Source organism: Lutjanus erythropterus, chromosome 18, assembly GCF_056507025.1.
Source record: "Lutjanus erythropterus isolate fLutEry1 chromosome 18, fLutEry1.hap2, whole genome shotgun sequence".
NCBI classification, from domain to species: domain Eukaryota; kingdom Metazoa; phylum Chordata; class Actinopteri; order Lutjaniformes; family Lutjanidae; genus Lutjanus; species Lutjanus erythropterus.
The window spans coordinates 13,646,014-13,671,186 of NC_139334.1; the positions used below are offsets into that span (position 1 = coordinate 13,646,014).

The 25,173-nt window shown below is 39.8% G+C and overlaps 2 long non-coding RNA genes across 2 annotated transcripts in view; both read left to right on the plus strand.

The window, feature by feature from the left end:
* Nucleotides 1-14,014, plus strand: part of LOC146310789 (uncharacterized) — a 36,980-nt gene extending 22,966 nt beyond the window's left edge. Inside the window, exons 2-3 of the long non-coding RNA XR_014772309.1 lie at nt 11,483-11,526; nt 12,937-14,014. This is a non-coding gene — a long non-coding RNA (uncharacterized LOC146310789). The remainder of the gene's footprint in view (nt 1-11,482; nt 11,527-12,936) is intronic.
* A 4,525-nt stretch (nt 14,015-18,539) lies between these two features.
* LOC146310790 (uncharacterized) overlaps nt 18,540-25,173 on the plus strand; it is a 114,455-nt gene continuing 107,821 nt past the window's right edge. Inside the window, exon 1 of the long non-coding RNA XR_014772314.1 lies at nt 18,540-18,983. This is a non-coding gene — a long non-coding RNA (uncharacterized LOC146310790). The remainder of the gene's footprint in view (nt 18,984-25,173) is intronic.

Consider the following 25,173-nt stretch of genomic DNA (forward strand, 5'->3'; position numbering starts at 1 on the left):
TTAGCCTTAAGAGAGTTGCAGGATATGATAGGAAAGGTGTAAATTAATTCTGAAATATTAGCACACATCTTGGAAAACTTTATTTAAGCCTAGGAGCAAAATGCTAACTTGTGTCTAACGGTAGCTAGAATGTTATCAAATATGTTGCAAATATGGCCCAACATCCCTCCAGTTTTTCATTATGCTTTGTCTTTTCAGTGGCTGATCAGTCTTGAAGATGAAATTATAACAATTTGTCAAATTCTCTCTGTGTCAGTACAACATTATCTTTTTGATTACAGCATTTAAGCTCTCCACCCAGAACATGATGTCAGAGGAAAATGGCCACCATGTGAATATGGTGACTGGAATCTGAGTTTTACTTTCAGAGCTAAAAGATGATTGGTTGATTGATGCCTGACATCCACCACAGGAACACTGTCCTATTGTGACATCAGATTAATATTGTTTGATGCCGCCATTCATAGCTGTCATGTCAAATTACCGTCACTTATCAGCATTTGCAACTGAGATTGGACATGGCTATGGTTTATATGTGTGTTAGCATGCATGTGTGTGTATTTGTGTTGTTTTTTTCTGTTGTTACATTGTTCCACCTCTCTTATCTTCGCTCTGTTGATACTGTGTTTACGCTAGTGGGTGTGAGAAAGTGTGTGTGTGTGTGTGTGTGTCAGTGCACAAGTGTATCCTTGTATTTGTGTATGTTGGGACAAATTAGTTTTCAGCTTGACTGCTTGTGTGTGTAAATGAGTTTGAAAGGCTATGTAATCACCCAAGATGAGGACTAAGTGTGCCCTGTGTGTGTATGTCGGTGTGTGTTTGTGTGTGTGTGAAGGCAGCTGGACCTTAGCCAAACCCTTGCCAGGTCCTTTTTGGTACATCCTCTCAAGAATGAAGCACGCACTTGAGAGTGAGCGTAAGTGTGTGTATGTGTGTAAGAGAAAGAGAGCGTTGAGAGTCTTATAGCATAATTAACATCAAGAAAATGTCCATCTCTTCTCTTGCTCTAAACAAGAAACAAAATAGACCAGTTTTGATGTCACAAAGCAACAATGTGCCACCCGCTCCTTCGAAACTACTACGCCATGGAAAGTAAGCTGTGTTAAATGTTTAGAGTGGGTGTAGAGGTGGGTTATGGGAAATTCCTGTTAATGTTTCTTAAAGTGGAGCAGGCCCAATACAACCAAACATCTGGAGTGGAAAGTGCCCCCCACATAACCCCGATAACTCAACCACACTCACCCCTCAGCCTTGAACATCACAGTTCACTGTCTACATACAGACGGAGCAATCCAAAAATAGGACAAAGGACAGTGTTGTCTCGTCATAGTAAGCTGTGTACAGTTGGAGGTCACCAAACTCTGCAGGCAGTGGCTCTTTCTCTGAAGAGGAATCACCCTTTGCACAAAATAATTTGGTTTTAAAGGACCAGTTTGGGGAATCCTTGCAAACAACTTGCCTCACCCCCCTTCTAAGAGCCAACGTTTGTGTCATTTTTGTGTTCTAGGCTACTGTCAAAATATGATGCTGCAACATGGCAGAAAAGGACATGACTATACACTAGTAAAAATATACTTAGCTGGTGAGCTAACAGCTAACACTCTAGAAAAGATATGGCTTTCTGAGCATCTTAGTACTTTCTTTATACTGTTCCCTTGACATTTTGTTCTCAGTATTGTACGTAATCAGATTCAATTAGGAGTTATTAAAGAGAGACAAAAAAAGCTCACCAAGCTAACACATTTGCTAACCATTTGCTCAGTTGCTAATGCCAATGAGTTCACACAGTTTATTTGAATGATGTAACTAAGCTAATGAGGTATGATGAACCTCCTCTAATAGTCTCTGCTGGTATTGAATGCTCCAGGTTGTGACATGTGCTGATGTTTTCAGCAATGACAGATCCGGTGGGTAATTCTTTGGTGGACAATAAACTAATATATTGTAATTTTAGTTGTATAGGGCTTTTCTTAATAATTTTATAATCAAGCATAATTTACAATATGTCTGATGAACTCTTTATTATGCTTTAGCATTTCCTGCATTACATTACTTACTTACTACCTATCATGTATATAACTTCCTATGTCATAACTTTTAGTTCACAAATTCAATGTGAAGGCAGGATGCAAAATATTCATACTGGATTTATTTCATCTTCAAAAGTAAATCCACTAAGTGCTGCAATTCCATTAAATGATTATGTGTTTATTTTGCCCTGAAGCTTTGCAATTTTAAATTGTGATCTGACAAGTTATTAAAGTGTCTATTTGTATCACTTCAGTTCTCAGAAACATCTCATGTCCACATTAACATCTCATCCAACAGATAAACACCATTTAAAATGAACAACTCACCACCAGTTTGATTGATATTCCCCAGAGTGCAGAATAAAAAACATGATTTATGACAATTAAAAAATATATATATCAACATCAGTTTGACTGATATTCCCTGGAGTTGACAAAAAATATCTGTTTTTGCAAATGAACTTGTCATGTATTTACAAGTTCATATTCTGCAAAGAGTAGGAAATGTTTTCTCCTATAGATACAATAGTGAGCTTGCTCTTGGTATGCATATAAATGTCTTTAATTTGGTTTAACAAACATTTCTGTTGTTCAATATTCACTTTAGTTTTTATCTTGAAACTGACTTTAAATTCTTGTCAAAATATACAGACATTTACTTTTGTGTCTCCTTTGTGTGAGTACACAAATGGGCCTTTTCTCTGAATTCTTTATGTTGTTTCTTTTGTTTGTTTTTTCAATTTTAATTGCAAAAGTTCTGTATTATTACATACTTTATCATCAATCCATCCTCACATCCATCTGTCCAACCATTTATCCATCCATCGCCTTTGACTGTTCCCACAGTATCCATGGTTGAATTCTTTTCCATTTTACTCATTCCTCCTCTCTCAATTGCTTTCTCACCATTTCCACTGTTATTCCTGCTTCTCTCTCCTCTGATATATTTAAACCATCCCCCTGGGGAGAACAGAAGCCCGCCTCAATCTGGAACCAATTGTTTTGTTCGGTTCATGAATCCAGAACCAAACCCTGACAAAAGAACTCTTGTAAGGACCGCTGTGTTATTTGTTTTTGCCCAAGTTACAGATTGTGCTGTTATCAAAGTATTTATTGTGCCGCCGTGCTGCAATTGTGGATGCAGAGAGGGGCCTGAAGCCTCGCAGCACATCAAAGCTGTCACAAATATGGAGCAGGGGGCCAAATGGCAAGAAGTGCTGAGGGCACAAATGAAATAAGCCCGAACTGTTACTGATAAGACGCCACTTTTAAAGGCTCTCTCTCTCTCAGTGTTGTAGCGATTGTGCTCTGCGAGTTTTGGCTACTGGTTAATATTCTCATACTTCTATCGCTCTGCTGACTTCTCCGAGTTTCATTCACATTCGCAAAGGGTGAACTAATTGGAAAGACGCTTGGCATTGCAGAACAATGATAAGCAACTGATTATTAAGCCAAACTTGGAATTGCCCTTCTGTCAAACTACAACCCTAATTCCAGAAAAACTGGGAAGCTCTGTAAAATGTAAATAACTTAAAATTAATTGTGTTTTGTAAATATACACTCATTCTGAATTTGATCCCTGCAACACATTACATAAAAGTTGGGAGAAGAGGATGTGGTACCACTGTGTTACATCACATTTTCTTTTTACAACACTCAGTAAGCATTTGGGAACACACAGCACTAATTGTTGAAGTTTTGGAGGCAAAATTCTTTCTCCTTCTTGCTTGATATATGACATCAGTTGCTAAACAGTCCGGGGTCTCTGTTGTCGCACATTTTCAATGGGAGGCAGATCTGGACCTCAGGATGGTCAGTCTAGTACCTCAACTTTATTTACTACGAAGCCACGGTGTTGCAACACATCCAGAATGTCTTGGCATTATCCTGCTGAAATAAGCAGGGATGTCCTCAAAAAAGACTGGATGGCAGCATATGTTGCTCCAAATTCTGTATGTACCTTTCAGCATTAATGGGGCCTTCACAGATGTGACAGTTACCCATGATGCCACACAGCTCCATACCATCACAGATGCTGGCTTTTCATGTTAGCCGCAGGTACAACCTGGATGGTCCTTCTACTCTTTAGCCCAGAGGACACAATGTCCCCTGTTTCCAAAAACAATCTAAACATGGGTTTGTGTTTTTAAGCATTCCATAGCTTTCACATTCTTTTTTTTTTTTAACTTGTCCCAACTTTTGCATGTTGCAGGCATCAAATTTAGAAATATCTTGCCTTTATACTGTATTCAGTTGAGAATAGGACACAATACAATGATTGATCAATGATCAAAAACGATTTGCAAATCATTGTATTCTGTTTTTATTTACATTTTAGACAAAGCACCAACTTTTTGGAATCAGGGTTATAAAGAAATACTAACACACTCAAACCTTGCTCTTCTTCACTTCCCATCAGAGGAGCCGTATGCAGCAGGACGTCAGATCAGGGAATTACAGACAACAGCAGACTGCAGGGTGTCTATCCCCTGTAGGTCATCTTGGACAGGACCTCTGGCTGTGTGTTCATGGCTCATACAGGTGTGTGGGTGTACTTGTGTGCGTCTGTTAACAGGCTGAGCCACTCAGCTGGGAGACTGTCAGCATATGCCAACAAGCTGAGTAATGCTGCAGAGAGTGAGCTTAGTGAGTGGAGCTGCCCTGACCCCAATAGGTCACCTAATGACCTTTACTTCAGTTGTAGAGCTGCAGACGCAGGGTCCAAAATTACCAACTGCCAAGTGCAAAATGCCAGATCAATCAATTAGGGTCAGTCACACTGCCAAAACGTGTTGATACAGTAACATTTAAATGCTTTTGTTTGTGTCCCTGCTGGCAGTCATATACTCTTTGACTGGTCAGCTGGTCAAAACAAGCAAAAAATGGCAATTTATTTCAAGCTGCATGAAATTTCACTTATAATAACTTTAAACAGGATATCACTATGATGTGTTTTGATGACTTCTTGGCTCCTTGACCTCCTCACGCGTCTTCCTGTGCAGTCACATGTGGAGACAGGAGACAGGAGGGCTCAGGTCTGGACAGAAGCACAGGAGGATCTCCGACTGCTCTTAAACCCATTAAGGCCACCTGGGTGTGTAGCCATGCGTGGCTAGAAAGATGGCCAGGAGGTGTGTTAGTGTGCATGCGTATTTGTGTGTGTACAGGGGCCAGTAGAGGTGGCCAGGAGGAGCAGGCTGTTCGGCGAGATTAGCAGGCTCTCACATGTTGCATAACAGATTCCCCATCTCGTGAAAAACCTGCCTACATGCTGCCGCCTGCTAAGCAGGACGGCCTTTCACTAACGCCCTCTATAGTCACACACGTATGCATGAACATATCCGACACTTTGCAAAACCGTTGTTAAAAGGTGATGTGGAGGTGAAGGAGGTGCTTAGCGATAGTCAGTGCATTACCTACAACAGGTGGTGATCGACAGGCACTCAGTTTGGAGAAACAGAGAGGAGTACAAGATGGAAGCCAAGCAATGTACTGTTCTGAACAGGATCAGCAACAAAATGTGTTTGGTATTTTAAAACGGTCCAGCTAGAAAAATCAATATCAGTTTAAGTCTACGCTATATTTACAATTTGTTCACAGCTTACCTTGCTGTCAGACGGCCTGTTCTGACAAACCAATGTTATACAAACCAAATATTGCTCTCTGCAAAGCAACGAAGCTCCCTGGGCAAAATCAGAAATTTCACCTCGCACAACACAGAAGTTGCCAGACCTCTTCAGTGAGTTCAGTGAATCCGAATGAACCTTTTCAAACACTTAAGTCACACAATAACAGAAAAAACTAACCAACCAAGGCAGTGGTAGACTAGCAACTCCTGTGTTCTTGAGGGTAAAATTACTGATTTTGCCAGTGGAGTTTGGTCGGCCAGCAAAGTAAACAGTGAACCTTTTAGAAATACTGGCAGAGAAACTGTACTTAAAAAAGCACTTTGTTAGGGTTTTACCGGCTGCTTGTAAGAAAGCAATTACTGGGATATGGTATAGAAAGGACTCCCCTCCACAATGGCAGTGGCTGCATATGGTAGAAGGAAATATGTAATGGAGAAAATAATACATACTTTATGAATACAAGAAGCTCTTTTTGAACAAAAATAGACAATTTACAGATCCCAAACAAACAACACAGCTAAGAAAAATGCAAGTGGATGAAGCAATAAGATTGTGGCTGTATATGGACAAGATGCATCCAACAGCGATGTCATTTCATTTTTATTTTAATTTTGTTGTTATATGTTTTGTTACGTGAATAAGAAAATGCAAATCAAAGAAAGAGTCGAAATAAGAGAAAATATTCTAAATATAGTGTATACTTCAACTGATATAGAATTTTTTAAGCAGCTGAAATACTTTTGTTGCTGATCCTGGCCACAGCAGTACATTGTTTAGCTTAGGTGCTGGCACTCCTCTCTGCTTCTTCAAACTGGGGGCGTGCTGACCAGAATCTACTGTAGATGCATCCACTGCATTGCTTTGCATCCCTTGCTATTAGTTTCTCTATTTATATCAGTGATGTGTGAGAGGAAAAGATGGCCAGACTGGCCTCCTCACTCACGCAGGTTGAGTCAAAGCCTTAACAAATGTCATTATCCAGACCAGCCTGGAGGTGATTAGGTAGCGCGCTGCTTATGGCTCTGTGTTTAGCATGGGCCTGCTGCATCCATCCAGGCCAACTGCTGTGTGTGTGTTTGTGCATATGGGCCTGGGCTTGCTTGGGGCTGTGATCCGATGGGTCCTATAACACCAAATCAAACACAGAGGGAGACGCAGCCTGCCTATTTCTCTGTCATAGTGTGTGTGTGTGTGTGTGTGTGTGTTTGTGAGCAGGGGGGGTTAAGTAATAAACAAGGTCTCCATGGTGACAACAGATGCAGCTGCAGCAAAGAATGAAGTTGAGTGTCAGCATTAAGGACCCACTGTGTGCATGTTTGTGTGTGTGTGTGCGGGAAAAAAACACCAGCAGTAGGGGCCCAGTGAGAATCGTAAACACCAGCAGGCCATGACTTCCACAAATAGACCTTTTAGGAAAAAAAAAGAAGAGCTGGAGAAGAGGGAAAAAAAATGATTTCACACACAGCACAAAAAGAAAGACGTGTAGCAGAAGAATGCTCGGAATGTAATGAGTTTATAATCACATTTGGCAAAAATAGCTTATATTAAAGGGATAGTTTGTATTATTTGAAGTAAGACTATATGTGGTACCTATCAATAGTCAGTTCCTTATCTATAGATGCTGGTTGCCACACAGAGGAGTAACAGCATGGAAGCTAAGCAGTTTTCTGCTGTGGACAGGGTCAGAAGCACAAGGTATTTTAGGCACCTAAAGAGGTCCATCTCTAAAAATATCAGTATCAGGTTAATTGTACGCTATATTTAGAATATTTTCTGTATTTTACTTTGTCAGACTGCCTTTTCTGATGGGAAACCACCAAACTCCATAGCAAAATCAGTCATCGGTTTACAAAGAAACAAACAGATCAGGGCAGCAGTACAGCAGCAATTCCTGTGTTCTGCAAGGGAAAGTTACACTGTAAAGTTTTCAACAAAGTTTAACTGAAAAATCTAGGATCCCCTGTTGCCTTAAAAATGTGAGTTAACTGAACACTGGTTGAATACTTTATTTATATATATTTCCATTAAGTTAAGAAGAAAAGATAAGTTGATTCCACTACATTCCTGTATGATGCTGTACAGTGGACTGATTTTGCCTTTGGAGTTTCATTGGTTTGGGGGGATCGATATTTAGCCTCTATAGTGGCAATTTCCTATTGAAAAGACTGTCTGATGGCAAGGTAAAGTAGTGGACATTTTCTAAATACAGCATGTATTTAAACTGATATTGATTTTTTTTTAGATAACTAAAATATGTTTGGCTGCTGACCATGTCCACTGCAGTCCAATGCTTAGCTTCTGTACTGGTGCTGCTCTCTGCATTTCCTTGCTGGGGGTGTGCCGACTGGCATCTACTGCAGGTAATACACTGACTATCAATTAGCACCTCATACAATACCACATAAAACCTGAACTATCTCAAAAATGCTCAAACAAACAATCAAATGTATAAGTAACGCTGGGAAAATCAGCACATTTCTTTACACTAAGCTCTGGCATCCACGCCTGAGATGTCAAGTTCCTCACAGAAGCATGTCGTCCTCCCTCCCCCATAGCTAAAGCGCCAACAATCTATTCATCAGTCTTCATCATCTTTCATCATTATATGGTAATCCTCCCAGCTCACTCTGGGTCTGTCTTGACAGCCCCCTGCAGTGTCTCTTTCTAGTCCTGTTGTGTGGTGAGTGTGCCATCTTGATTCACACATCCTGTCAGTGGTTCATAATCCCTCCTTTATGGAGGCAGAATAGCGCACTGCTGTCTCACTTCAACGCCTAACTTCAAGGCCAGATATCCGCGCTGCAGCCTCGCGATGCGTTCTCATTGTCAGAGCACCTCTGCTGGCAGTCCACGCATCTCACCCCAGCGTGACCCCCCTCCCCTCCTGCCCAGGCTATTTTCCAATATTATTTATGCAGGGATGCTCTTTAGTCCTCTCTAAGCTGGGTTTTTCAAGGCTTTTCACTGAAAGGCTAAAAACATACAAATCCCCCCCAAAAACCCTCCGAAAAACCATATGGAGCACTATACCTTAATCAGAGCAGTCATTCTGTGTGTGTGTGTGTGTGTGTGTGTGTGTGTGTGTGTGTGTGTCTGTTTTGTGTGTGTGTGCGCGTGCGCTCACTAATATTAGAATAATCCCTGGTGATTATGGGAGTGGTTATTAGGATGAATATGGCAGCAGGGTTGGGTCGGGCCGAGCTGAGCTGAGCTGAGCCCAGGCTGTAGTGAGAAACAGATGTCAGTTGACCCACATCTGCCGAGCATGCTGGGACATCGGAGTGTCAGGTCACAGCTCTGATCACCTCAGGGACACTGTACATCTGGGGCCCGAAAGATCATTGGCTTTTTCTCTTGGTTCACAGTGTCCCCTGAAAGCTGTCTCTAGCCGTCTCTATGTTGCTGCTGCTGTCTCTCTCTACCTGTCTGTCTCTCTGTCATGCCCACATGCACACATACAAAGACACAAACATGTACACGCTTAGTACAAATACAAATATTTCTGGCATAAAGGACAAGTTTCAGACTCTGATCTCCAGATCAAAGGTTTTGGCCAGTCAGCCCTCTTGGATTGTGACCCAGACTGGTAAAGTCTGGGGATGCGTGAATATAAACAGTCACTGGTGCAACACTGTGGCTGAAATGAAGCGCTCGCAATAAACTGTTATGTTTATATATTATATGTACATCCTTGGCATCTTTGACCCTATCTCTCTTTCATGATGCAGCCAGGCAAAAACCACCATTCCTTTACTGGGCACCTAAGACCAGGGGCTGTATTATGGAAACTGAACTGAACAAGTTTGAAATGTACAAAACTTTGAGCAGAAGCAAAGATGGGCTCTTAACTTCAAGACAAATGAGTTAGAGGTGTTGGCAACATTTGTAGAGAAATCCTAAAGATGTTCTTTTTGGGAAATTTACAACAACATGGATGATAAAAGAAACAAAGCGGCCTAAGATCTACAATCTCTGCTGTATCTGACATCCATTGTGTAAAAGCCACAAAAGTGCAGGCATTAAGATTTAAAAAGTTAGCCGACAGCACAGTTAGCTACCATTAGCTTTTAACTACTGTCAGCTAACATTACCAATAACTACTGTTAGTTAATACTACTGATACTGTTAGCTAGCACTAAATATAGCCACGATTTGTTGACGCTACCATTTAGCTGCAGTTAGTTAGCACTATCATTACCTAATGTTAATGGAATTCTCTTTAAAGCAGATAAACCACATGTGATTATTGCAGCTAAATGCCCCTCACTGAGAGGAATATGCTGTCTAATTAGAATGTACATAGAGTAATGTAAACTCAGTACTCCACTCCAGCTTATCCCAAAGCTATTTTTTAACCTATGTATATAAAAAACTATAATGCATGACATGAAGCAGACAAATATTGTTGCTTGAGATGTCATGTAGAGTTGAAAACCAGCAGATCAGTACATGGGTATGTGCTAAAATTGGCAATTAAGTGCAGCTGTAGTGAAGCAGCAGGCACGGAGTCAAGCTGTGAGGGGCCTGTTAGAATTACACGGTTCTCTCCAGATGTTACAACTTCATATTTTGTGGTTTTATTGTGCCATTGTTTGTATTGATTGTCTTGTCTGTCTCATTTATTCCCACTTTTTCTTTTCTACATTCTGTAAAGAACTTTGTACACATTGTTTAGAAAAGTGTTACATAAATTAAATTTGTGAGGCTAATCTCTAAGGTATATACTGAAATCCAGCACATCAAGCCCGTTTCTTGAGTCGACAACAAAGCAGCATGGAGGAGGACCTTGGGGAAAAATTATCTGAGCAGATAAGACGGTACAGCACATATCCATACATCCCTCTGTATAAAACATGGATTAATACAGTTCAAAGTCCTTCATCAACTGCATTTTTCAAATGCAGGATTAGCTAAAATATACAGTACAGTTAACCTCAAATGTTGCCAGAGCCCTGCCACATCTTGTGAGCTTGTCAGGCATTGATCGATTTCTGAAATCCCATTTTTTATTCCCTCTTGCATGTGACTGGTATAAAGCTTGACCCCAACCACTTCACTGCCACTTTTGGTGTGGGGAAGTCTGAGAAAAACTTAAATGAGTTCATAATAAATAACCAAAAAGCCCCTTCATTTATTCAATGGGTCAGAGAGACAATGGCTTCTTAGAATTTAGAAAGGGTCTCACAAGAAGTTTTATAAAACTCATAAAACTATAAAAACTGTCTTTTGCTCAAATTAAGTCTCTTCTGAAGTAGTAGACGTACCCGGTGACCCATATGCATATGTATGTATGTATGCACATAACTTGGCTTTGACCTTGGTTGGGATGAAAAACAGGATGGGGGGGCTTTGAATAGGAGATTGTGTGTTGTTACCAGTTTTTTTCAAATGGAAAAATCAAAATTAAGTTTATAGAATAAATAAATAAGATTTACTTGTCCGAAGGCTTACAAAGGACTTATACAAATATATATACTTATAATGCCTTTGATGTATTTCATATTCCTTATTACAGCTTTCTTTTAATTGTTTTGTTAATGTAATTTTCTCCTATTGCACCCCAGCTGTCTGAATTTCCCATTTTCTTCAACTGCTCTCCTCATGTATTAAGATCTTTGAGTGTTTCCCTTTCTTAGACAATGTGTTCTCATCAGGAGCCACATCTTTTGGGGACCTATAAAGCCAACTGAGACACTGACTGCGATATTATGTTGTAAAAATGAACTATAAAAGTACTGCTCCCCTTCCTTATTCCCAAGAGAAAATATTTCAAGAAGTTTATTTTTTATAAATTTATTCTGACATATTTTATTCTCTGTCCAGGCACTGGCATTTTCTATGATCTGGTGGTTGCTGTAGTTGAATGGGTGAGTGTTGTATTACATTACATCACTGTAAAACATACAAGAAAGACTTTGTCTGCAGCCGTAGTGAAGGACAGAAACAACTCAAATGCATGTTGGAGGACTCCTGCAGTGGCTACCACTGACAAGAGAAAGGAGAGAAGCTGCACAGATTTCCTCATGGCCAAACCAAACATTGTGGCCTTAAGTTATGGTTGCATTTACTTGAAATGATGCGGTAGACCAACACTGAGAATCAGGGAGTGCTAATTGAAAACAGCTTTCTGGAGCTCCAGTGAAAACTGACTGTGGGATAGAGTCTCTTTTTCTATTGTGTTCTAATGTACTGGTTCCCTGGTCATTCCTCTGCGCTCCCAGGAGGCCTGAGGGGTTACGGTCCTAGATAGCTGGAGGATGACTCATACGGGCCTTTCTGGCCGTCAAATAGCAAGTTCACACAGTGTCATATTGCCTACTAAGGAGAGGGACATCAAATATTTCATTTCCCAGGATAGATGGCTCCATCGTGGAGCCAGAATTGAAAAGTGAATAGCTGCAATTTTCACTGTCTGTTACAGAACGGTGTGAACTTCATGAGGTTACACAATCACCTGTTGGGTTTTGTTCTCCTGAATATATCAAGTTTAATGACATCAGCACACCTCTTAAAGGGACAGTTCACCCCAAAATCAAAAATTCACATTAGTGCTCATAACTGCAGTTCTGTATCTATTATAGTTTTGGTGTGAGTTGCAGAGTTTTTGAGATATTGGCCATAGAGATCTCTGCCTTCTCTTGAATGTTATGGAACAAGAAGGTACTCAGCTTATGGTGCTCAAATAGAAAATACAGTTGACAACAATGTCTCTTTACAGAAATCATGACCTGGTTACTGCAGGAGCTACTTTCTTTCTCAGGGGTGTAAATATAGAGAGTACAGGCAGTGCAGCAGCACTGGGGCCTGTAGATCAGCTAAAACTATAACTAAACGCTTTTGTAACTAAAGCATTTTTGTCATATACAGATATGCACTAATGATTGCTGGATAATATATATGTTGATGTTGTCAAATATCAAGTCTCTGTTTGATCATGGGACAACTTGGGCTGTCAGAGTGCTATCTGTGGTTCTAATAGATTTCTCTGTGACCTTTCTACATTGCTGTTGAGTTTTTCAAATGTATTTTTTAGTGCTTTGAGCACCAAGATCCAAGTACCATCTGATATCTACAAAACTCATCAACTCATACCAAAACAATCTAGATGGATGAATAGCACTACAGTTAAAATGAAAATAAGTATTTTTGATTTTGGCGTTAACTGTCCGTTTAAATAAATAATCAGCCTTTCTCTGATCTTTTCTGATTTCTCCATGTCTAATTTCTCTCGCCTGCCTGTCCACTGCATCTCCTCATCCCTCTCTTTCTCTCTTCAGCAGGATTAAGGTCCATCCTTGTCATCCCATAGGGCAGAGTGCTTTGATTGACAGCTGGGTTCAACATGTTGACACAGGTCCGTGCCCCCGTCATCATCGCTGATCGTCCCATGCTGGCCCTCAGAGTGACAGGCGCCTGCAGAGCCATTTACTCCTGGTGCAGCCGAAAAAAGCCCTCCTCGATCACTGGCTTTCACCGGCACCGCAGACGCACATCCTCCTTCCTTTCTCCTGCCTCCCCTCCCCTCTCTCACCTCTTCTTCATAACTTACTTACTTTCCTTTTAACACCTCTCCCCCTTTTGTTTTGACCAATTTTTTTCATTCCTTTTTAAAAATGTTTCATTTATTTGTCTTTATCCACCTTTCTACTCCTCCCTTCGACCTTCTCTAATCCTCTTTTCTCTCCTCTGATATCAACACTCTTGTATCTAGTAACAAGCTACTATTAATCTAAAGGAATGTGCCAGATCTTAATTAGGGTAATTACTGTGTTTGTTTTAACTTAACACTGATGACTCCACTCGAGCTACTATCTTTGAGCAGGCCATAACAGATGGGGTGCTTAGTACTCTTTTGGGAAGGCTGACAGGAGTCAGGATGCTGTATGATTTTTGAGCTTGATGTTTGTCAGCTTAATTTACCTGAAAAACTCTTTAGCAGGAATTCTTCCTAAACCTTTCCACATAGGAGGAGAAGCCTCTGAAGGCAACAGTAATATGCTGGAAATGAAACAGAAATTGTTGTGTTTGCACTGGCAAAAGGGCTGGTTTGTGGCCAGAATGAAGTGTCACATTTGGTTTGATTGATGTAGTGTGAACAAGCCTGTAAGCCAAACTAGTTGAGCTTTTATTCACTGCCCTCTTCAACACATAACATTGCCTGAAACTGGTCAAAATGTTTTGCATTTTTCACATGTCCAGCTACTTTTGAAATGTAGTAGGTTGCAGATTACTAGTTACCCTGTTGAAAATGTAATAAGTAATACTTTTGATTAATTTTTGATTACTTTCCATAAATGATTCATAAATGGAGGTGCGACTGTGCTGTTTTGATTTAGAGTAACCCTCTCAAACCTGCAAAAAGGCATTCCTGCATGGCAAAAACATGTAAAACAACAGAACAGAATGAATGTTTTATTCTACACATAAGCATTTTGATTAGTAACTTTAATTAACTACACGTTTTTTCTCAGTAACTTTAACTGATCACAAGTACATTTCTTAACTCTGTTATCATTTTCGGCTTTATTCATATTTCATCATTCATCCTTATTATTTCTAAAATAAATCAGCTTTAGGAAAGAGTTAATAAAGTGGTCTATTTATGCATGTATGTGTTCATAAGTTGTTCCAATCTTTTTGGCTTGTGACCCATTTGAATTAAGTAATGTCTTCATGTGACTCCCTGGTGGCACATCATTACCAGTTGGAAAAAGTTACAGCAGACCAAAGAGTGAAGGATATTAGGCTTGTGGGAGTTATCTAAGTTTCAAAATTAAAGAGCAAAATTACAGGAAAGTGTAAAAAATATACATGTCAGTGTTGGGGAGTAGTGAACTTTATGTAATTAAATTAGTAGTTTAACTGCATTTTGAAGTAGCTTACTGCTTATTCAACTACATTTGTATTTGCATAGTCATTCAAGTAGTTAAATAATTTTTTTGCCATTATTTATGTAATTGACCATCTCTTTGTGTAGCATAGTAGTAGTTGGGCCATAAAATTAAAGGAATTTATTGTATATTATTTTACCATTGCTTCTGTACTCTCTGGGAACCACTTTGACCAGAACCACCCCGTTATCCACACCCAGGCATCCGTTTGTTTGACAGCCACCACCACATACTCGACCTTTGTAGTGCATATGCAAAAGGGCGGGCGTTACTCACTGCTTACACAGCGACAGTGTCATCATGGATAATTTCTGTATGACCTGTGACCCAGTGCAATACAATTTAGAGGTATTTTTTGCTGCCATGTGACTTTTTTTTGTTTCATATTATTTTGTAATTTGGCAACACATGCACTTTATCAATTTGATGTTTTTTTTTAACTACTTTTTTGTAATTGTAATGTCCATTGACCAAACTAGATTTCTTCTTAGGGAAGCTTTGCTGTACAACTCCAGATTCTTCCAGTGTGAAGTGGCTTGTGAAACTATGCTTTAAAGTAGCTTCCCCATACCTGTATAACTTTATGTAGCAGTCATATATTTTTTCAGCTTCCCTGCTTTGGTAATGAACACATGACCTGAATCATGCAACCTGTTGTGGAGGTGCCGATCCCAAAGATGGGCACTGAACTATGGCTATTTCACAGGGCTACGGATACCATTTTTTCCCAGGAGGACAAAGTCCTGACCTGGGCTCTGATTGGTACTTGTTGCCTTTGTTGGTTTGGTTGGCTAGGTTTAGGCATGAGAAGTGATTGGTTAGGGTTCGAGAAGAATATCAGGGTAAGCCAATCACAGACAGAGAATGGGTCATTAGTATGGCCTCCTGGGAAAAAAAATCTAATATGTATCCCATTGTGAAACAACCATAGTTCAAAAATAAATATCAATATCAATCTGCACATTTTAGTGTGGCCTTTTATTGCGACTAGTCCAAGGCACACCTGTGCAATGCTGCTCATGTTGTTTAATCAGCACCTCTATATGTCACACCTGTCAGGTGGATGGATTACTTTAACAAAGAGAAGTGCTCACCAACATGGATTTTAAGCAAGTGTTTAAACAAATTTGCGACACAAATCATGTTTATATTTTTTGCTGAGTGTATATTATAAGTGCCAGAGTGTCTCTTCCTGTCTTGTCCTTCACTCTAAAATTCAGAAACTTCCCCTTGCTGCAGTGTACAGTCAACTGCAAACATTTCAAGTTGCTCAGAGTGTGCAGGCATTTCTGCTGTCTGTCTTGCAGGGGGCTGAAACATACAGGTTTATGTATATGCACTGAATTATGACAGTACACTTATGACCAAGTTACATGTTGTGTGTGTGTATGTGTGAGAGCGCAGAAGGACAGGAGGGCATCAGATGAGTACAGACTGTTTCCACCTGCCAGGTGCCTGGTCTCTAATCCCCCCTCTCTGTCTGATTAAACACACACACACACACACACAGGCCCAACAAGGTCATCTCTCTGTCAACCATACAATAGCGCTGTGTACCCATCTGGCCTACATCCTAAATACTTCCTCTTTAGAAAGCAAATAAAAAAGGGGAAGGGAGCTAACACTTGGTGCCTCAGAAACAGGTCACAACTAAGTTACTATTGTTCCAAGTTACAATGATAAATTTGCATTGTAATCACCACAATTTTATGCAGTTACCACATATTCTGTCCTCTCCCGAAACAGAGTTCACCTCAGTGACGGAGGACGCCTCACATAATACTTCCTTTGTCTCATATCAAAAACATCTTTTAAGAACGCTGTTGTGCGCCCATGCACTGCCAAAACCGCATAAATCCCCCCTCCACCTTTTTTACAATCATGATTTTTTTCCCTTTCTTTCTGTCTTTCTTTCTTGCTTGTTTTTACTTTGGCTTCATTGGACAGCCTCCCCCCGTGGTGAGTCATCATTCTAACAATATTTTATGCTGGGAGTACTAGAGCTTTGATATCTGGTGGATAAGAAAGCTTTTGTAGAGACAGTGACACCCATCCTCCTCCTTCTCCTCCTCCGTCTCCTCCCACTCCTCTGCTCTTCCTTCCCCTGGGGAGGTTTGGCTTCTTCTGCCCCCTCCGATGGCTTTTATGTCTGACGAGGTTCTGTGCTGTCGAGGTGAGGACGAGGTCAAACACGACTTCAAACGCGGCGCTGAGGAACACCACATTGTAAATGAATAAAGATTAATGCAATAATGTTTGTGTACGCTTGAACGAGTGCCTGAACACTGTGGTTTTTGTCTTCAATTTGTTATAAATCCTCGTGGATTTGATCCTGTTAGTAAGATGCTGACAGTAAATGCCTCCACACTGTAACATAATACAAGTTGATGTATTACAGTACCATGTGTGCTAGAATAGGTCTATGCACTTTGTTTTATTTACTGTAGTATCGTTGGATATCTTTACCATAAATCCTGGATACTGTGTGTTTGGTTTGATCTACATTATGATAGTGTAGGAATTCCATGGTGGTGCCATGCTGTCTGTACCGTCTCCTCTCCTCACCTGTTGAGGCTGTGATTAGATACTGTCAGCCTTCAGGCCATAGCTATCACATACAGGTAGAGCACAGTCAAGCTATAGCTTTCCCTCGGTCTGTGGAACGGGAGGGGAGACTGGTGAACTCCAGAAACTGCAGACAGTGCTGAAAGTTTGTGTCACACTAATGAGCAATCTGTCAACAAGTGTGCGCTACAGGGAACTTGGGAAAAAAGAAAAAAAGAAAAAATGTAGATTATATGGCGGAAGTCCTTGTATGATCCACATCCCAACCACACACACACACACACACACACACACACACACAGAATGATGCAAAATGATATGATGATTCTCTGCCTCACAATTTTTTAAAGTTGCAGTGTGCAGGCTACATAGTGGCAGTGATTTAGAGGAATGGTTCAGCCTTACTTGGCTGTGCTGATTAGTCAATATATATCTATAATCATACCACTCATGTCTATGTGTTATGTATGGAGCTGAAGCCAAGGAAAATTAAGTTTTCTGGTTTCCTTGGCTGAAACCAGGAAGTGATTAGCCTAGCTTAGCACAAGACTGGAAACAGGGGGAAACAGCTAGCCTAGCTCTCTCCAGTTTCAAAAATAAGTCTATCAACACCTCTAATTAAGATGTTGTGTTTTATTTGTGTTGGCTGTACACAATCAGAAACATAAAGACGGCAATTTGGGGTTTTATCTTTTAAACGAAGTACAGCATATCCATCCACTCTACATTTCTGTGCAGAATATCTCTGGCTAAAATGCTGTTGCGTGGCAAACTGACAGACACAACAACATTTCAGAGAGTGACTGCGTGCCTTGACTGTCTCTAATTTTATTTTTGTAAGATAGCCAATGCTAAGTAATTGCCAAAATTGTTGCTAGTAAGGTTCCTTTGCCAGCCTATATTTATTTCTTTGGTTACCCAATCGCTGGCCCTTTATTATCTCTTATTTGCAGTTGTTTTTGTCAGATTATTGTTTTGTTCTCTTGTTTGTTTATTTTAGTTTACTAATACTTTTATTGCAATCTAAACAATAAATTCTGTTCACACCAAAGGACACTTCACCCCAAAAGTAGGTGCGTGGTGATGTAGTTGGTGTGTGTAATTTGGTAGATTTAACAAACTCCCACATGAAATTTTAAGTGTGCCATCTAGTTCCATTATATTAAAGAGAGGGCAGACATCTCTACAGCCAATTTCTCCAAAACTTGACAACTCACACCAAAACAATCTAAATGGATAAAAAGCACTACAGGTACAAGAAAAAATAATGTATTTTTAATTTGGAGATGAACTGTCCCTTTAACAACATGGCCCACTCACTTCTCATTAGCTTTTTTTTTTTTGAAAAAGAGAAAAGCTAGTGGACTGATATCCTCAGTTACATTGGTGCACTGTTACTTCCCCTTACCAGTGCTGGATTGTAACCAGTATTTACCGAAGTTAGCTTGGCATTAGTCATCATCAGATATTATTTAAATATTTGTTTCCCCCTTAAAAACTGTTGTTGTAAATTCGGAAAATTGATCCACGTTCCTTAGCGTTCAAACATATCCAACAATGTAGCTTTACCCAGTCTATTTGCCCCTAAATATATGTAAAGAGGAATTAAAATATGTACCTCAATATCAAACTAACTTCGTCTTGCCAGAAAAAAACCTAGCTGCCATGTGTTTCTCTAATGTTAAACCGGAGGCGTCTACAGCAGTTGGATTTAAGAAGAAACACGTGTTTTTGCTTTGTTTATATTTTTTTTCGTAAAACGTTTTTCTCCTCTGAAACTTGATGGTATCATACGGAGGAAACCGTCGATCTGGCATCCTGACATCTTAAGCAATTACCAGCCACCATTATGGACACTGGAAACGAAGGTAAGGTATGTTACCTGTATATGTTTACTAATACTGTTGATATGATATAAGTTAGCTAAAGTAAAAGTTATTCCACACAACTTTTAGAGTGTGCTCTTGAGTGCTGTCATTGTGAGATGGTTTTAGGTTAGCTTCTTCAAATTTTGTTTTTAGTAAAAGACCATTCTGGCAGGCTTCATCCCCAAGACTGTGATCTGATTAGCTACCTAGCTAACTAGCTAACACTAGCTAGAGCTATTTAATAAAATCACGTGTCAACTAACGACATTTCTTTTAACTAACTACTGTTTCAACTCAGTATTTTTCTTCCATAGAAAGTCATGGTTATCATCCAGGATATTAGCATGTTAATTCAATACTTCGTAAGCACGCAAATAGTACTGTTTTTACTTGTATGCAGACTGCAAAATTTACTTTTTTGCCCACCAGCCAATACCCAAACACTCAATAGACAGACCATTAGACTGTTTCTTTCTTTCTGTTTTTTGGCTATTTTGAGTGAAGCAAATCTACCAGTCCCTTGCACATGTTACCTACATTAGGCATTTGCTAATTTTGGACGTAGGGCTTTTAAACAGTATCTTGATATTTGCAGGCCATTGGACATATAAAATATCTTGATATAGACATTTTCTCTAGAGTACCTGAATAGCAGTATTGCAGTGATAACGTAGGGATGACTCTTTGTGTTTTGCAAAATATTAACACAATGAGATTTTCGTTAGATAATCATCAGCAATGTGTATATAATGACAAAGTCAAAGCAAATACTATAACAGTTAAAACAGTCTGGTAGGTCCAGAAAATGACTGTATGCAGTCTTCAAAACCAGGAAAAGACAACACTTATGCCATATCATATCCAAAATCTAATCATATCTAGTCTCATGTCACAATATAAATATTGCATCAATATTTTTCCCAGCCCTACCTGCTTATACAGTTTATGAGATTATCTATTTGATGCATGCCTCCCCCCAGTACAATGTAGATGAATGGAACTCAGTTTGTCCTGCTTGGAGCGTTGCAAAATTACTTTTTAAAAATTCAACAGGAACTTTACAGAAAAAGTATCCCCATCACTTAATATAATACACAGGTCATAATGTCACCAGTTTTTACAGTGTCTGTTTCTGCTGTAGAAAGTAGCTCATTCCATTCACCTCTAATGTACTGGGATGTAGGCACAAATCTCACTGTTATCTCAGAGCCTCAGCACATAAATCATCTGGATGGCTACATACCACTGGGGATAAGTGAGAAAATATGTGTTTTTTCAATTTGGGTGAATCAACCCTTTAAATATAATCGCTTTTAGCCTGAAGGTACCATAAAGCAGCTATATATCATTGACCTTGCAATCTCTCACACAAGATGGTTCCTGATTGTGCACTGAAGGGGCCCATCTTGCGAGCAGGGAGGCTGACAAAGTAGGCTTGACCCTGGGCTGAGGCTTGTTGTGGCGCTTCGTCTCTGGAGGGCTTGTCTGGAGGTTGGCTGTGCTCTGTCTGGGTCTGCGCTGCTCTCTAATCACCCTGACACTGCACTTACAGGGCTGACAGCTATGGCGCCAGAGAAAGGGAGGGAGAGATTGTACACGTGACAAGGCCCACCTTGGCTCTCCACTTGTTCCCTCTCAAGATAATCACTTTCTATTGATTTTCTTGGAGCACACTGATCCCTGTTACCTTTCAACCTCTCTGATGCTGCTTGTCACAATATCTAAGGGCCACAGCATACAGACCTGTTACCTATTGCTTTCCCTGATTCCACTTAATAATTGATAATGTATGCCAGTGGGAGAGTAGTGAAACCTTAATTTTTGTGGCGTGATCAATAATGTACATAATTGTGAGTGCAAATTTTATCTTTCCCCTTTTGAAAATAAGCAGGGCTATTATTGAGGTTAGGGGATGGGTGGTGGGCACTTATTGATTAGACCTGCACTCATTTTTTGATTAGCGGTCAAAATACTCTAATTCCCGCTTCTGAAATGTGAATATTTTATGCTTTCTTTAGTCCTGCATTAGGGCTGGCAAATATATCAATATTATATTGATAATGTAATACGAGACTAGGTATTGAAATAATTGAAATTGAAATAAGCTTTCCGTTTCAAGAATCAAATGAAAAAGCAGAATTGGCGATTCTCTCAGTATTTGTTTTTCTCACCACCTTCGCCTTCTTGCAGCATCCTGTGCTGGTCTGGAAAAAAAAAAAAAAGACGAGACATACTTTGGAGACAACACAGCATAGCTTACCAGCTGGTATATCCACCTTACTGATGATTACTGTAAAACATTTTATTGTGTTAAATATTGCAATATTGTTTCAATACCGATAGTTAGGTATTTGGTCAAAAATATTATTTCTAAAATAATTATTTATTTTCCTTGCTGATTAGTCTGTTAATTATTTTCTCAATTAATTGATCAGTTGTTTGGTCCAAAGAATGTCAGATAATGGTTATTCCAAGGAGGTGTCCTCAGATGTTTTATTCAAATATATTCATTTACTGTCATGGAGGAGTCAAGAAACCAGAAAATATTCTACAGCTGCAACGATTAATCAATTATTAAATTGATTGCCAGCTAGTTTGATCAATCGATTTGGGTAAATTTTTAAAGAAAAAAGGTAAAATTCTATGACTTCAGCTTCTTAAATGTCAATATTTCCTGGTTTCTATATTCACTCATGACAGTAAACTGAATATCTTTGGGTTGTGGGCAAAACATGACTTTTGAGGACATCACTCTGGGGTTTGGGTCCATTTCATGGACAAAACAACAAATCTATTTATCGAGAAGATGATCAACAGATTATTCAACAACGAAAACAATCTCAGTTTAAGTGTACACTATGTTTAGAATATACAGTATTTTCACCACTTCACCCTGCTGTCAGACAGCCTCTCTGACAGGAGATACACCAAAAATTGCTCTCTGCAAAGTGACCTTTCACCCTCTCTGAATCCGCTTTTCAAAACAACCAAGGGCCACAGCATATAGACCTGTTACCTATTACCTTCCCTGATCCCACTTAATAATTGATAGTGTATACCAGTGAGAGCTGCTGCAGGCCTTCATTTTTTGCGCTGTGATCAATAATGAAACTTGATCTTAAGTGCAAATTTTATCTATCCCTTTTGAAACTAATCAGGGCTATTATTGAGGTTAGAGGGAGGAGGGTGGGGGGTGTGTGGTGAAACATAAACCCAAACTCTGTGTGCAAGTATGTGTGTGTGCAGTCGATGCTTCATTCCTTTACAGCTCGTATCAGTGAGCTGAGGCGTCACAGCCGGCGCCCTCTGCTACTTACCTAATTAGCTCTAGGAGCCCCTGCATTATTAACAGACCCCCTAAATCATTCAGAGGGGCCCTAATGTGTGTGTGTGTGTGTGTGTGCGCGAGGGTACACACAGAGGGGGTACAGAGGATCACTGCGATAATGTCCCTCCCTATTCACGACATGTCAGACGTAATTATTCACCCTGGGAAGACACGGGTCCAGAACACTGGTAATGGCAGTCTTCTTATCCCCTCCTCCTGTGTCTCCTCCTCCTCCTCCTCCTCTCCCTTCCCCCCTCTCCCACTGCTTTTATGACTGACAAGGTGCTAGATGGCTCAGACACACACTATACATAGACAAATAGTGGAGGACAGTGGGTATTGTTAGACAAGAATGTTCATGTTGCAAAGGTCATGTGTTAATGCGAGGAATAGACAGATAATGTTTATTTTATTGTGTACATGGATCTCATTAACGTGAGCAGCTATGTCATTTGTGGGCCTCATTTGGTTATATTACACGTAATGTACTAATCATTTTAGAGGAATATTACTGTGATAATGGCGTGAGTGTGTCATGTAGCTACTTTAACCACTGGATGACTCACAATTCGTGCAACAGAAGTGCTTGATGAATATATAATAATTTCAGAGGCAAAATGCAGCTGAATCATGTTCAGCAGAGTGTGGTTGTTTTCTCTAGGTTTAGCAGCTGGAAGTGGTTTGGTCCTTTTGTCAGCAGAGTCAGCAAGACACAAATGAAAAGTCAATATACATCACTTCCTCCCTCTCAGCCAATAGCTGCCGTGTAGGGGGGGTGATATTGTTCTGTATGAGATAATATTTGGCTAGGCTGGTGACCAGGAGCTCTTGCCCTGGTAATTCCACATGTGTTTACAGGAATGTGACTGTTTCCTGAAGCTCTGCAGTAGCACTGGTATGTGGGTTGAATTCCAAAACATTGCTCCCCTTCTTTTGCGGCGTAGTTCACTCTCCCACATAGAATTTGTAGAGTTTTATGGATGAGGTTTTGTGGAGAGAGACTGGTAGAGGATGACTTTCAATTCTGTAAAAATATTTGTTATGAATTTTTAACAGCAGAGACAGCTCTCACATGTAATGCTTATAATTTCTAGTAGTATCAGAGGTTGCATGTGAAATTCTGTCACATTTTATTAAATAATGTCAAGGTGTTGCTTGTGTGACTCGCAGAACAATTTATGCAATTTTTTTGGTTTATGTTAGTGGAAAAAAAACAAGATGTACTGCAATGTCAATTTAGTGTAAAAGATGGACGCAATGCAAGCAAGTGCACTGTCTGCAGTGGGCATTACTCTGACACTTCGTACAAAGAATTTAAAGAGGGATATGAGAAAGAAGATGCTCTTCCTCCTGCAGCTTTACTTGTACCCAACAGTGTTAGCATGGATGATCATGGTTGTATGATGGTGCGTGTATTTTTGCTTTTATGTATATGATGAACAGCTGCTTGAAAGTGATAGTTTGGATTATTTGATGTGGGGTTGTATGAAGTACAATAGTCAGTGTATTACCAAAAGTAGATGACTGTCGACATTCTCCCAGTTTGGGTAACCAGAGAAGAGTACCAGCATGAAAGATAAGCAATATACTGGTATGTACAAGGTCAACAAACAACAAAACACCTTTTAGCCTCTTCAGTATAAAAATCATTATCAGTTTAAGTGTATGCTATATTTAGGATATTTTCACTGCTTTACTTTGCTGCCCTTTTCTGATGGGAAACCATCATTACATTAGCCAGATACTGCTCCCTCTCCATCAGTCAGACTCCTTTATGAAAATAATTTTACCTCCCAGAACTCAGGAGTTGGTTGTCTACCGCTGTTTCGATCTTTTGGTTTGTTTGTGTTATTGTGTGACTTTTGTGAATTCAGACTATATTTACTGTTGGAAAAGGCTGTCTGGCAGCAAGGTAAAGTTGGCAAAAAATATTCCAAATATAGTGTACACTTAATTGATTATTGATTTGTTTTTAGGTTTAAGGTGTCAACTGCGTAGATTGGAGAAGTGGAAATTCAGACTATCCCTTTAACAGCCTTGCAGCATTTACCATTAATTTAATAGCATATAACAGGGCACATATGAATAGAAAGTTGATTCTAGTGATGGTAAACCAGACAAACTTGGCACAGTAACATTAACGCTAAAGGTCCATAATTGCATATTGTGTAAACAAAGGTGTTACATTAAAGCAGTGGACTTGCGCAACAATAGGATGCTCTGATGTATAACACTTCCAAATTCTGGCAACAGAGGGCTTTAGTGGTGTTAGTGGATGTGTTTGAAAGGTCACAATTTGTTAAAAAAAAACACTCATGTGTTGCTTGTGTTAATGACGAAAACAATTTATTTTGTTAATGCCAATTAATATACTGTACGTGTGAAAAGGGCTATAAGCTTTTGGCAAACAAGCATTTTAGAGCAGCAGCACTGTTCTTCAGAAATGTTTCTGCATAACCCCGGCTCGATTTTCAGATGGGTGTGAGTTTAAGTAAATTACAGGCTTTTTACTGCAGTTGCAGGATTGGAAAAATTATGGTAGGAAAACTGTAATGGGAAAAAGAATTAGACAAGATAAAAGTCTCAAGATGTCGAGAGGGTGAGAGTGAGAGGAACACTACTTTACGTCGTTAATCTGGTCTGACCCTCCCCCCTCTGTTTCAATTAAGAAAATTACTTTTTAGTTCAATTAACAATAATTCACGGTTAACTGAATAAAGTTTATTACACAATCAAGGCGACAACAGAGTGAGAGGGACACACACTTACACTCATGAGTACGCACACACACACAGGCCCTCCTCGCTGTAGCAGGTGTCAGGGCCCCTGATCTGTTGACCCACGCAGGCTTTGGGAGGCAGG